At 44.9% G+C, this 12,594-nt stretch overlaps 1 long non-coding RNA gene across 1 annotated transcript in view; it reads left to right on the top strand.

The window, feature by feature from the left end:
* The window catches only part of LOC138658095 (uncharacterized), an 85,538-nt gene extending 77,502 nt beyond the window's left edge, over nt 1-8,036 (top strand). The window contains exon 3 of the long non-coding RNA XR_011317338.1: nt 7,963-8,036. This is a non-coding gene — a long non-coding RNA (uncharacterized lncRNA). The remainder of the gene's footprint in view (nt 1-7,962) is intronic.
* Nucleotides 8,037-12,594: the final 4,558 nt, after the last annotated feature.

Raw genomic sequence — 12,594 nt, 5'->3', positions numbered from 1 at the left:
TTGTTGACCGTTTGCTTCTGGCATTCCCTGCACACAGCGCCCGTGATCGTTCTCACACGAGCTCCAGGGGCCAGCAGACCAGAGGTGTTAGAGGGGCAGAAATCAGAAGTGGCGTTGGCCAGAGGGGTTTTCTGACCAGGTTGTGGAGTGATTTTTCTATGACCGCAGACAGGACAGGTACTGCAGCATCAATTCAAAGTGACAGGAGACAACATTTGTCCAGTATGGTTACAAACTATTTTTCATCCCTTATCGACGTTCTCCCTCAACCGTCATTCCCATTTGATTACTGGGCATCCAAATTAGACACCTGGCCAGAATTGGCAGAATATGCATTGCAGGAGCTTGCTTGCCCGGCAGCTAGTGTCCTATCAGAAAGAGTATTCAGTGCTGCAGGTTCAATACTAACAGAAAAAAGGACTCGTCTGGCTACCCAAAATGTAGATGATCTAACCTTCATTAAAATGAACCACAACTGGATTTCAAAATCTTTTGCCCCACCCTGCCCGGCTGACACCTAGCTTTCCTATGAAAAGGTCTTGCCTGTGGACTATTCTGAATGACTTTTCCAATCTCGTAATTTTCTTCACCTGATTGTCCAGCATACGACATGTTTCCACCTCACGAAATGGCCAAACTCCCCACACGGGGCCGTGCTATCGCCACTTTGCGCTTGGACCCTTGAGAGTGCTGTTTGTCTGAAGAGGTGGGTGTGGCCGCTTTTGGTCGACGGCACTGCCACTGGGTCCCTCATAGTACAATAAAGTGTCTCTGGCGGTGGTGGTGCGCACCCAACGTCAGACACACCGTTGTAATATGAGGGGCCCTGTGCCTGTACCGCCGGCCACAAGACAGTTCCCCCCCCCAGCTCAAACAGTGCTCTACCACTAGCAAAATTATCTCTCACAGCTTCACCAATGTGTAGTCTAGGCGCTGACATCCTTCAATGCCTGGCACTGACAATACCATTGTTTTGACATTTTTGTTATGTTAGGCCTTCGAAGCCTGTCTGCGGTCCCTTCTTTCTACAACTACTACACTGACCAGGCCACTGCTGGCCGTGTTACCCTGGAACCAATTTAAAAGTGCCTACAGTCAGCCCAATTTTGTTATGTTAGGCCTTCGAAGACTGTCTGCCGTCACTCCTTCCACTAGACTTCCACTGACCATACACTGCTGCCCATGTACCCCTGGAACCAATTTAAAGTGCCTACAGCCAGCCCAATTTTGTTATGTTAGGCCTTGGAAGCCTGTCTGCGGTCACTCCTTCCACTAGACTTCCACTGACCAGACCACTGCTGCCCGTGTACCCCTGGAACCAATTTAAAAGTGCCTACAGCCAGCCCAAGTTTGTTATGTTAGGCCTTGGAAGCCTGTCTGCGGTCACTCCTTCCACTAGACTTCCACTGACCAGACCACTGCTGCCCGTGTACCCCTGGAACCAATTTAAAAGTGCCTACAGCCAGCCCAAGTTTGTTATGTTAGGCCTTCGAAGCCTGTCTCCGGTCACTCCTTCCACTAGACTTCCACAGACCAGACCACTGCTGCCCGTGTACCCCTGGAACCAATTTAAAAGTGCCTACAGCCAGCCCAAGTTTGTTATGTTAGGCCTTGGAAGCCTGTCTGCAGTCACTCCTTCCACTAGACTTCCACTGACCAGACCACTGCTGCCCGTGTACCCCTGGAACCAATTTAAAAGTGCCTACAGCCAGCCCAAGTTTGTTATGTTAGGCCTTGGAAGCCTGTCTGCGGTCACTCCTTCCACTAGACTTCCACTGACCAGACCACTGCTGCCCGTGTACCCCTGGAACCAATTTAAAAGTGCCTACAGCCAGCCCAAGTTTGTTATGTTAGGCCTTGGAAGCCTGTCTGCGGTCACTCCTTCCACTAGACTTCCACTGACCAGACCACTGCTGCCCGTGTACCCCTGGAACCAATTTAAAAGTGCCTACAGCCAGCCCAAGTTTGTTATGTTAGGCCTTCGAAGCCTGTCTGCGGTCACTCCTTCCACTAGACTTCCACAGACCAGACCACTGCTGCCCGTGTACCCCTGGAACCAATTTAAAAGTGCCTACAGCCAGCCCAAGTTTGTTATGTTAGGCCTTGGAAGCCTGTCTGCGGTCACTCCTTCCACTAGACTTCCACTGACCAGACCACTGCTGCCCGTGTACCCCTGGAACCAATTTAAAAGTGCCTACAGCCAGCCCAAGTTTGTTATGTTAGGCCTTGGAAGCCTGTCTGCGGTCACTCCTTCCACTAGACTTCCACTGACCATACACTGCTGCCCATGTACCCCTGGAACCAATTTAAAAGTGCCTACAGCCAGCCCAAGTTTGTTATGTTAGGCCTTGGAAGCCTGTCTGCGGTCACTCCTTCCACTAGACTTCCACTGACCAGACCACTGCTGCCCGTGTACCCCTGGAACCAATTTAAAAGTGCCTACAGCCAGCCCAAGTTTGTTATGTTAGGCCTTGGAAGCCTGTCTGCGGTCACTCCTTCCACTAGACTTCCACTGACCATACACTGCTGCCCATGTACCCCTGGAACAAATTTAAAAGTGCCTACAGCCAGCCCAAGTTTGTTATGTTAGGCCTTCGAAGCCTGTCTGCGTCCCGTTCTTTCAACTACAACTACACTGACCAGGCCACTGATGGCCGTGTTCCCTTGGAACCAATTTTAACTTGCCTACAGCCAGCCCTATGTTATTATGTTAGGCCTTCGAAGCCTGTCTGCGGTCACTCCTTCCACTAGACTTCCACAGACCAGACCACTGCTGCCCGTGTACCCCTGGAACCAATTTAAAAGTGCCTACAGCCAGCCCAAGTTTGTTATGTTAGGCCTTGGAAGCCTGTCTGCGGTCACTCCTTCCACTAGACTTCCACTGACCAGACCACTGCTGCCCGTGTACCCCTGGAACCAATTTAAAAGTGCCTACAGCCAGCCCAAGTTTGTTATGTTAGGCCTTGGAAGCCTGTCTGCGGTCACTCCTTCCACTAGACTTCCACTGACCATACACTGCTGCCCATGTACCCCTGGAACAAATTTAAAAGTGCCTACAGCCAGCCCAAGTTTGTTATGTTAGGCCTTCGAAGCCTGTCTGCGTCCCGTTCTTTCAACTACAACTACACTGACCAGGCCACTGATGGCCGTGTTCCCTTGGAACCAATTTTAACTTGCCTACAGCCAGCCCTATGTTATTATGTTAGGCCTTCGAAGCCTGTCTGCGGTCACTCCTTCCACTAGACTTCCACAGACCAGACCACTGCTGCCCGTGTACCCCTGGAACCAATTTAAAAGTGCCTACAGCCAGCCCAAGTTTGTTATGTTAGGCCTTGGAAGCCTGTCTGCGGTCACTCCTTCCACTAGACTTCCACTGACCAGACCACTGCTGCCCGTGTACCCCTGGAACCAATTTAAAAGTGCCTACAGCCAGCCCAAGTTTGTTATGTTAGGCCTTGGAAGCCTGTCTGCGGTCACTCCTTCCACTAGACTTCCACTGACCATACACTGCTGCCCATGTACCCCTGGAACAAATTTAAAAGTGCCTACAGCCAGCCCAAGTTTGTTATGTTAGGCCTTCGAAGCCTGTCTGCGTCCCGTTCTTTCAACTACAACTACACTGACCAGGCCACTGATGGCCGTGTTCCCTTGGAACCAATTTTAACTTGCCTACAGCCAGCCCTATGTTATTATGTTAGGCCTTCGAAGCCTGTCTGCGTCCCGTTCTTTCAACTACAACTACACTGACCAGGCCACTGATGGCCGTGTTCCCCTGGAACCAATTTTAACTTGCCTACAGCCAGCCCAATGTTAGGCCTTTGATGCCTGTCTGCCGTCACTCCTTCCACTAGGCCTCCACTGACCTGTCTATTGCTGCCCGTGTACCCCTTGAACCAACATCATTAAATATAAAAAAAATTAATTTGATTATAAAAAATAAGATCGTGTTGAGATCTCAAATGCAGACATTTTAACAATCAAAACAAACACACAACAAATATCTGGAACTGTACTACAAAGGTCCAACAGCTACAATTTCTTTCTCCTGCAAGAAGTTAACTGAAAGTTTTTTGGAGTTGTTAACACAGATATGGCATCCACCGAGTGTTGTCCTGTCGCGTCTCCTTTAAATTATTTCCAATAAGATGTTAAACTATTAATTTAATAAAATCAATAATTAAAAAAATAATTGAGTAAGTCAAAAGCACATTGCAAATAAACATTAATTACAAATCAAGAAGCATGGCGCGTCCGAGGGTGAGTAGATACCGAATAAGAATATAATCACCCTCGGACGCGCAATGCTTATTTACAACAGCCTTCCTTCCTAAGAATCAGCCCTTCCGTGGTGTAGAGAGAGGTTGTGTTACACTCCAAGGTGTTCCCCAGGTTGCCTTTCCTGAGCTTCGATCTTCCGGCTCTCGTTTAGTAGCTGTTGGAAACTACGCTGCATTAGGCCTACTAATTGTGTATGGGTGAAACAGTGGCGCATCTGCGGTCCCTCCTTCCACTAGGCCTCCACTGACCTGTCTACTGCGGCCCGTGTACCCCTTGAACCAACCTAATAAAATATTTAAAAAATTAATTTGATTATAAAAAATAAGATCGTGTTGAGATCTCAAATGCAGACATTTTAACAATCAAAACAAACACACAACAAATATCTGGAACTGTACTACAAAGGTCCAACAGCTACAATTTCTTTCTCCTGCAAGAAGTTAACTGAAAGTTTTTGGGAGTTGTTAACACAGATATGGCATCCACCGAGTGTTGTCCTGTCGCGTCTCCTTTAAATTATTTCCAATAAGATGTTAAACTATTAATTTAATAAAATCAATAATTAAAAAAATAATTGAGTAAGTCAAAAGCACATTGCAAATAAACATTAATTACAAATCAAGAAGCATGGCGCGTCCGAGGGTGAGTAGATACCGAATAAGAATATAATCACCCTCGGACGCGCAATGCTTATTTACAACAGCCTTCCTTCCTAAGAATCAGCCCTTTCGTGGTGTAGAGAGAGGTTGTGTTACACTCCAAGGTGTTCCCCGGGTTGCCTTTCATGAGCTTCGATCTTCCGGCTCTCGTTTAGTAGTTGGTGGAAACTACGCTGCATTAGGCCTACAAATTTGGTATGGGGTGTAGAGACAGGTTGTGTTACACTCCAAGGTTTTCACCAGGTTGCCTTTCCTGAGCTTCGATCTTCATGCTCTCGTTTAGTAGGTGTCGGAAAGTAGGCTGCATTAGGCCTACAAATTGGGTATGGGGTGGAGAGAGATGGTGTGTTACACTCCAAGGTGTTCCCCAGGTTTCCTTGCCATTGCTTCGGTCTTCCGACTCTCGTTTAGTAGTTGTAGAAAAGTACACAGCATTAGGCCTACAAAATGGGTATGGGGTGGAGAGAGATGGTGTGTTACACTCCAAGGTGTTCCCCAGGTTGCCTTTCCTGAGCTTCGATCTTCATGCTCTCGTTTAGTAGGTGTCGGAAAGTAGGCTGCATTAGGCCTACAAATTGGGTATGGGGTGGAGAGAGATGGTGTGTTACACTCCAAGGTGTTCCCCAGGTTTCCTTGCCATTGCTTCGGTCTTCCGACTCTCGTTTAGTAGTTGTATAAAAGTACACAGCATTAGGCCTACAAAATGGGTATGGGGTGGAGAGAGATGGTGTGTTACACTCCAAGGTGTTCCCCAGGTTGCCTTTCCTGAGCTTCTATCTTCAGGCTCTCATTAAATTGTGGTTAAATGGAACAACTGCATTTGGCGTACTAGTTGGTTTGGGGCCTACTATCGGTGTCTGCCACTCCTTGCTGTTCTCCTGGTTTCCTGTCCTGAAATACCATTTTCAGCCTCTCGTTAAGTAGTTGTTAATGTTAGACTGCATTTGGCCTACTAGTTGGGTTGGGGCCTACTATCGGTGTCTGCCACTCCTTGCTGTTCTCCTCCACTGAACAAAGCTGTGCCGCCTGTTTACTACGGTTGCCAATTTTGAACTGCATTTCGACTACTTACTGATTTGGCCCTACTCTCTGTGTCAGCCTCTCATTCCAGTTGTCCTCCACTGCAATGCCCCCTGGTTATTCCTGTGTTACCAATTTTGAACTGCATTTAGCCCACTTTCTTCTTTGGGCCTATATCTGTGTTTCCACTTCATCGTGCCCATTGCCCAGCCAGTGATAGATGAGTCTGCTGGTACATTGACCCATAACGCAACATTCCCTGTGCACGCTACACAACAACATTGTGACCCTGCTGAAAGTCAGGTTGCTCTTCCCGCATACCATACCACCTTACACGGGGACAAAGAGGAAGGTGCAGATGAAAGTGCAGGTTCCTTCATCAGGTGGGGGGAGGAATACTAGTTGGCGACGTCACTGGCACAGGGCCTCTCATAGTACGCAAAAGTGTTGCTGCCGGTGGGAGGCGCCCCCGCCGTGCAAACACACCGCTGTACTTTGAGGGGCCCTGTGCCAGTGCCAATGCCAACGAGTGGGCCCCCCCTGCTTGCTCAGGTTCACAGCACTTGCAAAGTTAAAATACTTACCTCTCCCTGCTCCACTGCCGTGACGTGGTCCAGATTTCCTGGGCCCACTAATTACTTGAACCAGCCCTACCCCCCACAACTTTAGCCAAATGACCCCCAATTTCAAATGCCTTCCAATTATTATAAGGTAAATTACGCTTGACAAGCTTCATTAAGAAGAATGGATGGTTTTGACATTAAAATGGGCACTCTAGGTGTTTTCCTGGCCCCCACTCACTGCCGACTATGCTGCCCCATTGACTTGCATTGGGTTTCGTGTTTCGGTCGATCCCGACTTTACGTCATAATCGGCCGATTTCACTCGACCCGACTTTGGACATAGTCGGGTTTCGCAAAACCCGGCTCGACTCTAAAAAGGTCAAGGTCGCTCAACTCTACCCACGGCTACTTCTAGTTGCGCTGCTAGGTTCAGGGTTTGCGGTCAGTACAGGGACCACCTTCTCCAGAGTCCGTCTCATGCTGCTCCTAGGCCACCAGATCATAACAGGCTAGCCAATCAGGGCACAGGAAACATCCACAATGTCCTGACACATCAGCTCATATCATTGGCTGCTGAAATCACATGTCCCTCTCTATATAAATAGCGAACATCTTGATTTAGTGCCATTTTGACACTGTAACAGCGCACAGAGGCTGCTCCTGACACTGGCACTGTTAGCAGCAAGATTTTAGCTAGTTAGTTAGGCGGTTAGGTATCAGTCAGACAGTGTAGCTAGATAGTGTCCGGTGTGGCTGTAGAATTTACCTTCCGAAATTTTTTTTTTGCACCATTACTGAGGTCCACAGACAAAGCCAGCAGGGCACAAGTTGTGCACGGCTTCTATTGTGCTCAGTACACGTGTATAGCATTCTATTTCACATGTAGCTAGTGAAAAAATATTAAACAGCCTGCTGTATCCCACCTTGTCATTTAGTGCTCTGGAGATATAAAACTGTCTGCAGACCTAAGGCACATTAAAAAAAGTTATAATTTTTTTCTGTTGCTAAATATGAAACAGCCTGCTGTATCCCACGTTATCACTTTGTACCTGTCTACAGACCTAAGGCACATTAAATAAAATATATCATTTTTCAGTTGCAAAAAGTTAGACAATCCACCGCCTCCTTTCCAACCTTACATTCTTCCTTCCCTCCTTTCCAACCTTACATTCTTCCTTACTTTCTCTCTTCCTTCCTTCCCTCCTTTCCAACCCTACATCTTCCTTCTTTCTCTCCTTTCTTTTATCCTTTCTTTTATCCTTTCCTTTTACTCCATTTTGCTTTTTTAATCTGAAGTTGATTGATTATCAAAATCCTGTAGATACCCCAAATTTTCAGGTTGTCCTTATAAACATGGAATCCAATGATACCTGTCCTTGCAGTTGTTTGGGCTTACACAAGTTACTTTATTGAAGGTAAACCCTGTTCTGTCTGCATTCCAGGTCTGAAGAGAAGAAAAGATTGGGATTAGCGCCAGAAAAAGATGAACCGATGCAGTCTGTCAACAAACCCTGAGGTAACAGTGTCATAATTTATAAATCCGACCAACAATAGGACAGTAATTAAGGATACGAGTTTCTCTTCCCACCATGGAGCCTGTTTAAGTAAACCAAGATCTCCTAAGCCAAAGAAGTGGCTCCTCGCTTCAAAACAAAGACGTAAATGATACGGGAAAGTGCATAGGAAGTCGTGGCCCCAAGAACTGAGGCTGTTGGGACTTGCACATCTGGCTCAATGGTTTTACTAGGACAGAGTGCCGCCAGGACACGAGACAAGATATTATACGCTTAAGGCCCAGACTTGTATTCCTGAAAGGACATGCAAGGAACGACTGTGTTCTTAGTAGACAAAAGTCAGTCTGTTAGGCCTCACGGAAAAAGAAGAATATAGTGGTGTCACTTATGTGTATATTACTGTATATAAGAACCTGGATATTACAAATTAGGTAAAATTGTAAGTGTTTAAAAAAAACAAAACAGCAATTTACCTCTTATCTTCTTTGTCAATGACAGAGGGATTTTGGTTTGATTGCTTTTTGCACATTCCCTACATTACTGCCACCTCTGCAGTCTATCAGAAGTGGCCAGTTTCCACCTAGGCAAGGAGCACAGTGCTTGCAATCTGTTTGATTTAGAGCTTAGAAACCTTTCTCTAAAGCCAAAGAGACAAAGCTGCCTATCCTAGCAGCACATAATTTAGGCCAGCGTTGGAATCATGATCTTTATTGTGCAGGAGGTCACCAGACATTTCAATTTCACTTGTGGGGAAATATGAGTTTGGAAGAGGAAAGGGCAAGATCTCTAGGAGTCCAAGGCAGGGGTTTCTGAAAGTCACCCACAAATCACAAGTCCCTAAAGTTAAGCATGATAGCTGTCAGATTAATTTAATGCATGCTATGGCACCTAAAAAAATGACACTAACAGCATCATCTGCAACCAACACTACATCCAATTACATGTACAAAGTAAAGTATTGTTTTAATTTTTGTAACCAAATCATTGTGCTTAGAGATGGGTAAATTGAATTCTAACTAATCAAATTTGTTACAAATTTCAGCAAAATTTTGGATTGTAGCAAATTCAAAGCGTTCTGTATTCCGTTCTCACAAATCTAGCAAAACAAATTTCAGCTTGATTCTTTTGCGCTCTAGAAAGGGTTGAAAATTGTATATTATATTATTATATATTATACTGCCCTGTCCTAAGTTTTCACAGTCTCCATTCTCCCTTATTGCAGCTCTTGTGTCCTCAGCGCAGGTCTCTTTGGTCTCTTGGGGTCAATAACATGCACTGTTCCTCCCATGTAATATTGTGTGGAGGAACCAAAGACACTGGCAAGGAAAGCTAGGGTGTACAGCAGAGGTGGTGTAAGGAGTCAGCTGAGAACCTAGGACAGAGGAGTATTATTTTTTTAACCTTTTCCTTTTGTTTATTATGCTTTGGGGTCTTCAAAAACTTCAGAGTAAAATAAATACACTTTCACGGAAATTGGGCCACTGTCTTCAAAAACTTCAGAGTATAATAAATACATTTTCACAGAAATTGGACCACTTGCAATTTGGACCAAATTTACTTAGACCAAATCAAATCAGCTGGCCAAGTTGAGTGAATCTATCAATTTGAGAAGCTTTGCTGTGCACTCTCCATAACTGTGTTTTAGACAATTCTTAGTTTGCCGTCCCTACATGAGACTTCCATCTATGTGCCGAGATGGAAAGCCACTCTAGTAGGTCCATGCCCCTGTATTACATGGAAGACTCCATTGATTTAAAAGGCTTGCCCATAATACCAAATATTATGCTACAGAGCCTAGCCATTGAGATAACAGCTGATCAGAGGTGTGTGAGAATCCAAACCCATCATATTCTTTTTCAAGGGGGGTTGTTAGACTGTGAGAGAATGCTTGGATTTTTGGAAAAGTTGGAGATTGTTTTTGGTTATAAGTAGAATAGAATGTTTGGGCTATTCCCATCTTGTACATTTATGGAATAGTCATCTAATATAGTCGCCATACTAGTCAAATCAAAGAACTCCTATTGAAATGATTGGAGAGAGCCACACATGCACTACCACCACCTATCCACTAACAGCAGCACACAACTGGCCCTTCATCTTGAAATAGAAGTGGGTTCCAACACTGGGACAACCCATTTCATCATGAAAAAGTTTACCACACTACTAAAAAAACTATACTATCTAAAGGGTAATTCAATTTATGTCAATTTTTTTTAGTAGTGTTCTGAACAATTTCAGATTTGCTTTGCACAACGCCCCTAAAATGGTCACAGCCATATTACATATTGCAGACAAATACATCAGCCAAAGAAGGATGACATGACCTTGGGCTTCCCCATAATGTCTCCTCATGGTATAGCATAGCTAATAAGAAAGGACTATCAGAGCCTGTATAAAAGCAGAAGTAGGAAATGGTGCGACATTTTGTGGTGAATCTGGACAGTGAGAGCACATCACAGCTCATAGCTCAGCAATAAACATAGGGAAAGACATTCATAAAACACTGAACAAATTGTACAGATAGTGTGTGACAGGCAATGGTTACCATCCGTTTATCCACGACCAGATATGGTGAGGTCAATGTGACATTACTAAGGATGCCTTTGCACTAAATAGCTTGCAAAAGGGTTGGGTACAGTCCTAGTAAACCTCAGAGTGTTATACAGTTCTTCTCTGGGCAAAAAGAGGTTTTGCAGTATTGCCACAAAATCTATTTATTTTTTTTAGAAAAATTTGCCGAAGCTGGCAAATTCAAATTTCAAAAGATTTGCTAATTTCTACCGCAGAGAAATGGAACATTCTGCTGGAGTTCACTTGACATAATGTAGCTCGAAACCTACAGCTGATTTGTGCAATTCCATATTCCGCAGCTGTAAGAGCAGAGTATCTCAGTAATATTTTACATTGTGTGATTCATGAAAAAGATTGCAGAAAGCTGCACAGGAACAGACAAGGAACAAATAAAATAAATTTCTTTCCTGGAGAGAATCACGCACGGTAGAAGGGTCACTCACCGAGGAGATGTCAGATGTAATTATTTGTCGGTTCAGCTCAGCTGGGGTTATACAGAGCTTGACTAACTAGGGAGGGAATAAACGTCATCTCCCGACCCTCATATCTCAAATAATAAAGTCTAGATATGTACATCGTGAGGATGGCTGGGGACCTTTGAGAAGATCAGAATGATTGTCCCTGTAGGGAAAGGTGTGAGCTGTACCGTAGGCACAAACAATTTCATTAATTAATGAACTCTCATTAGGTAGGAAGAAGTTGACCAACAGTCCAATTTTTCCTTGAGGGACTAAGTGTGAAGATTTTGCCTCCAGCCAATTATATATCCCAAGGTGGGATTGCCATATGACTATAAAATATAAGACATCTGCAACTTTTTAAAAAATACTACATTACACCTCTCATGGTTATTATGCAGGTACAACGCCTGATTCTTGTGTGACTCTTCTGACCGGGGATCACCATCGGATGCTGCAGTCATCGATGTCAGTAGAGTCAAGTAAACTGAAAAACTATAAGGTTGTAAAAGTGTCATAACAGCTACTATTCATTATTATTATTATTATTATTTATTTATTTATATAGCACCATTAATTCCATGGTGCTGTACATGAGAAGGGGTTACATCAAAATACAAATATCACTTACAGTAAACAAAACTAACAATGACAGACTGGTACAGAGGGAAGAGAACCCTGCCCTTGTGGGCTTACATTCTACAGGATTATGGGGAAGGAGACAGTAGGTCGAGGGTTGCAGTAGCTCCAATGGTGTTGAGGTGACTGTGTGGTCTTTACAGGCTGTAAGCTTCCTTGAAGAGGTAGGTTTTCAGGTTTCTTTTGAAGGATCCAAAAGTAGTGGATAACCAGATGTGTTGGGGCACTGAGTTCCAGAGAATGGGTGATATTCGGGAGAAATCTTGGAGGCGATTGAGTGAGGAGCGAATAAGCATGGAGGAAAGGAGGAGGTCTTGGGAGGACCGGAGATTACGTGAGGGAAGATATTGAGAGATTAGTGTGGAAATATACAGAGGAGAAAGGTTATGGATAACTTTGTAGGTCAGTGTTAGTTATTTACACTGGATACGCTGGGAAATTGGGAGCCAGTGAAGGGATTTGCAAAGAGGTGAAGCAGGAGTGTAGCGAGGAGAGAGATTAATTAGTCAGGCAGCAGAGTTAAGGATGGACTGGAGGGGTGCGAGAGTGTTAGAAGGTAGGCCACAGAGGAGTGTGTTGCAGTAGTCGAGGCGGGAGATGATTAGGGCATGCACGAGCATTTTGGTAGAGTGTGGGTTGAGGAAAGGACGGATTCTGGAAATATTTTTGAGCTGGAGGCGACAGGAGGTGGCGAGAGCTTGGATGTGCGGTTTGAAGCATAGGGCAGAGTCAAGGGTTACTCTGAGGCAGCGGATTTCGGGGACAGGGGAAAGTGTGATTTCATTTACTTTGATAGATAGATCAGGTAGGGAAGATATTCGTGATGGAGGAAAGATAATGAGTTCAGATTTGTCCACATTGAGCTTGAGGAAGCGAGATGAGAAGAAGGAGG

This window comes from Ranitomeya imitator, chromosome 1, assembly GCF_032444005.1.
Source record: "Ranitomeya imitator isolate aRanImi1 chromosome 1, aRanImi1.pri, whole genome shotgun sequence".
NCBI lineage: Eukaryota > Metazoa > Chordata > Amphibia > Anura > Dendrobatidae > Ranitomeya > Ranitomeya imitator.
The sequence above is the reverse complement of the archived record's forward strand: the minus strand, read 5'-3'. Positions and strand labels throughout refer to the sequence as shown.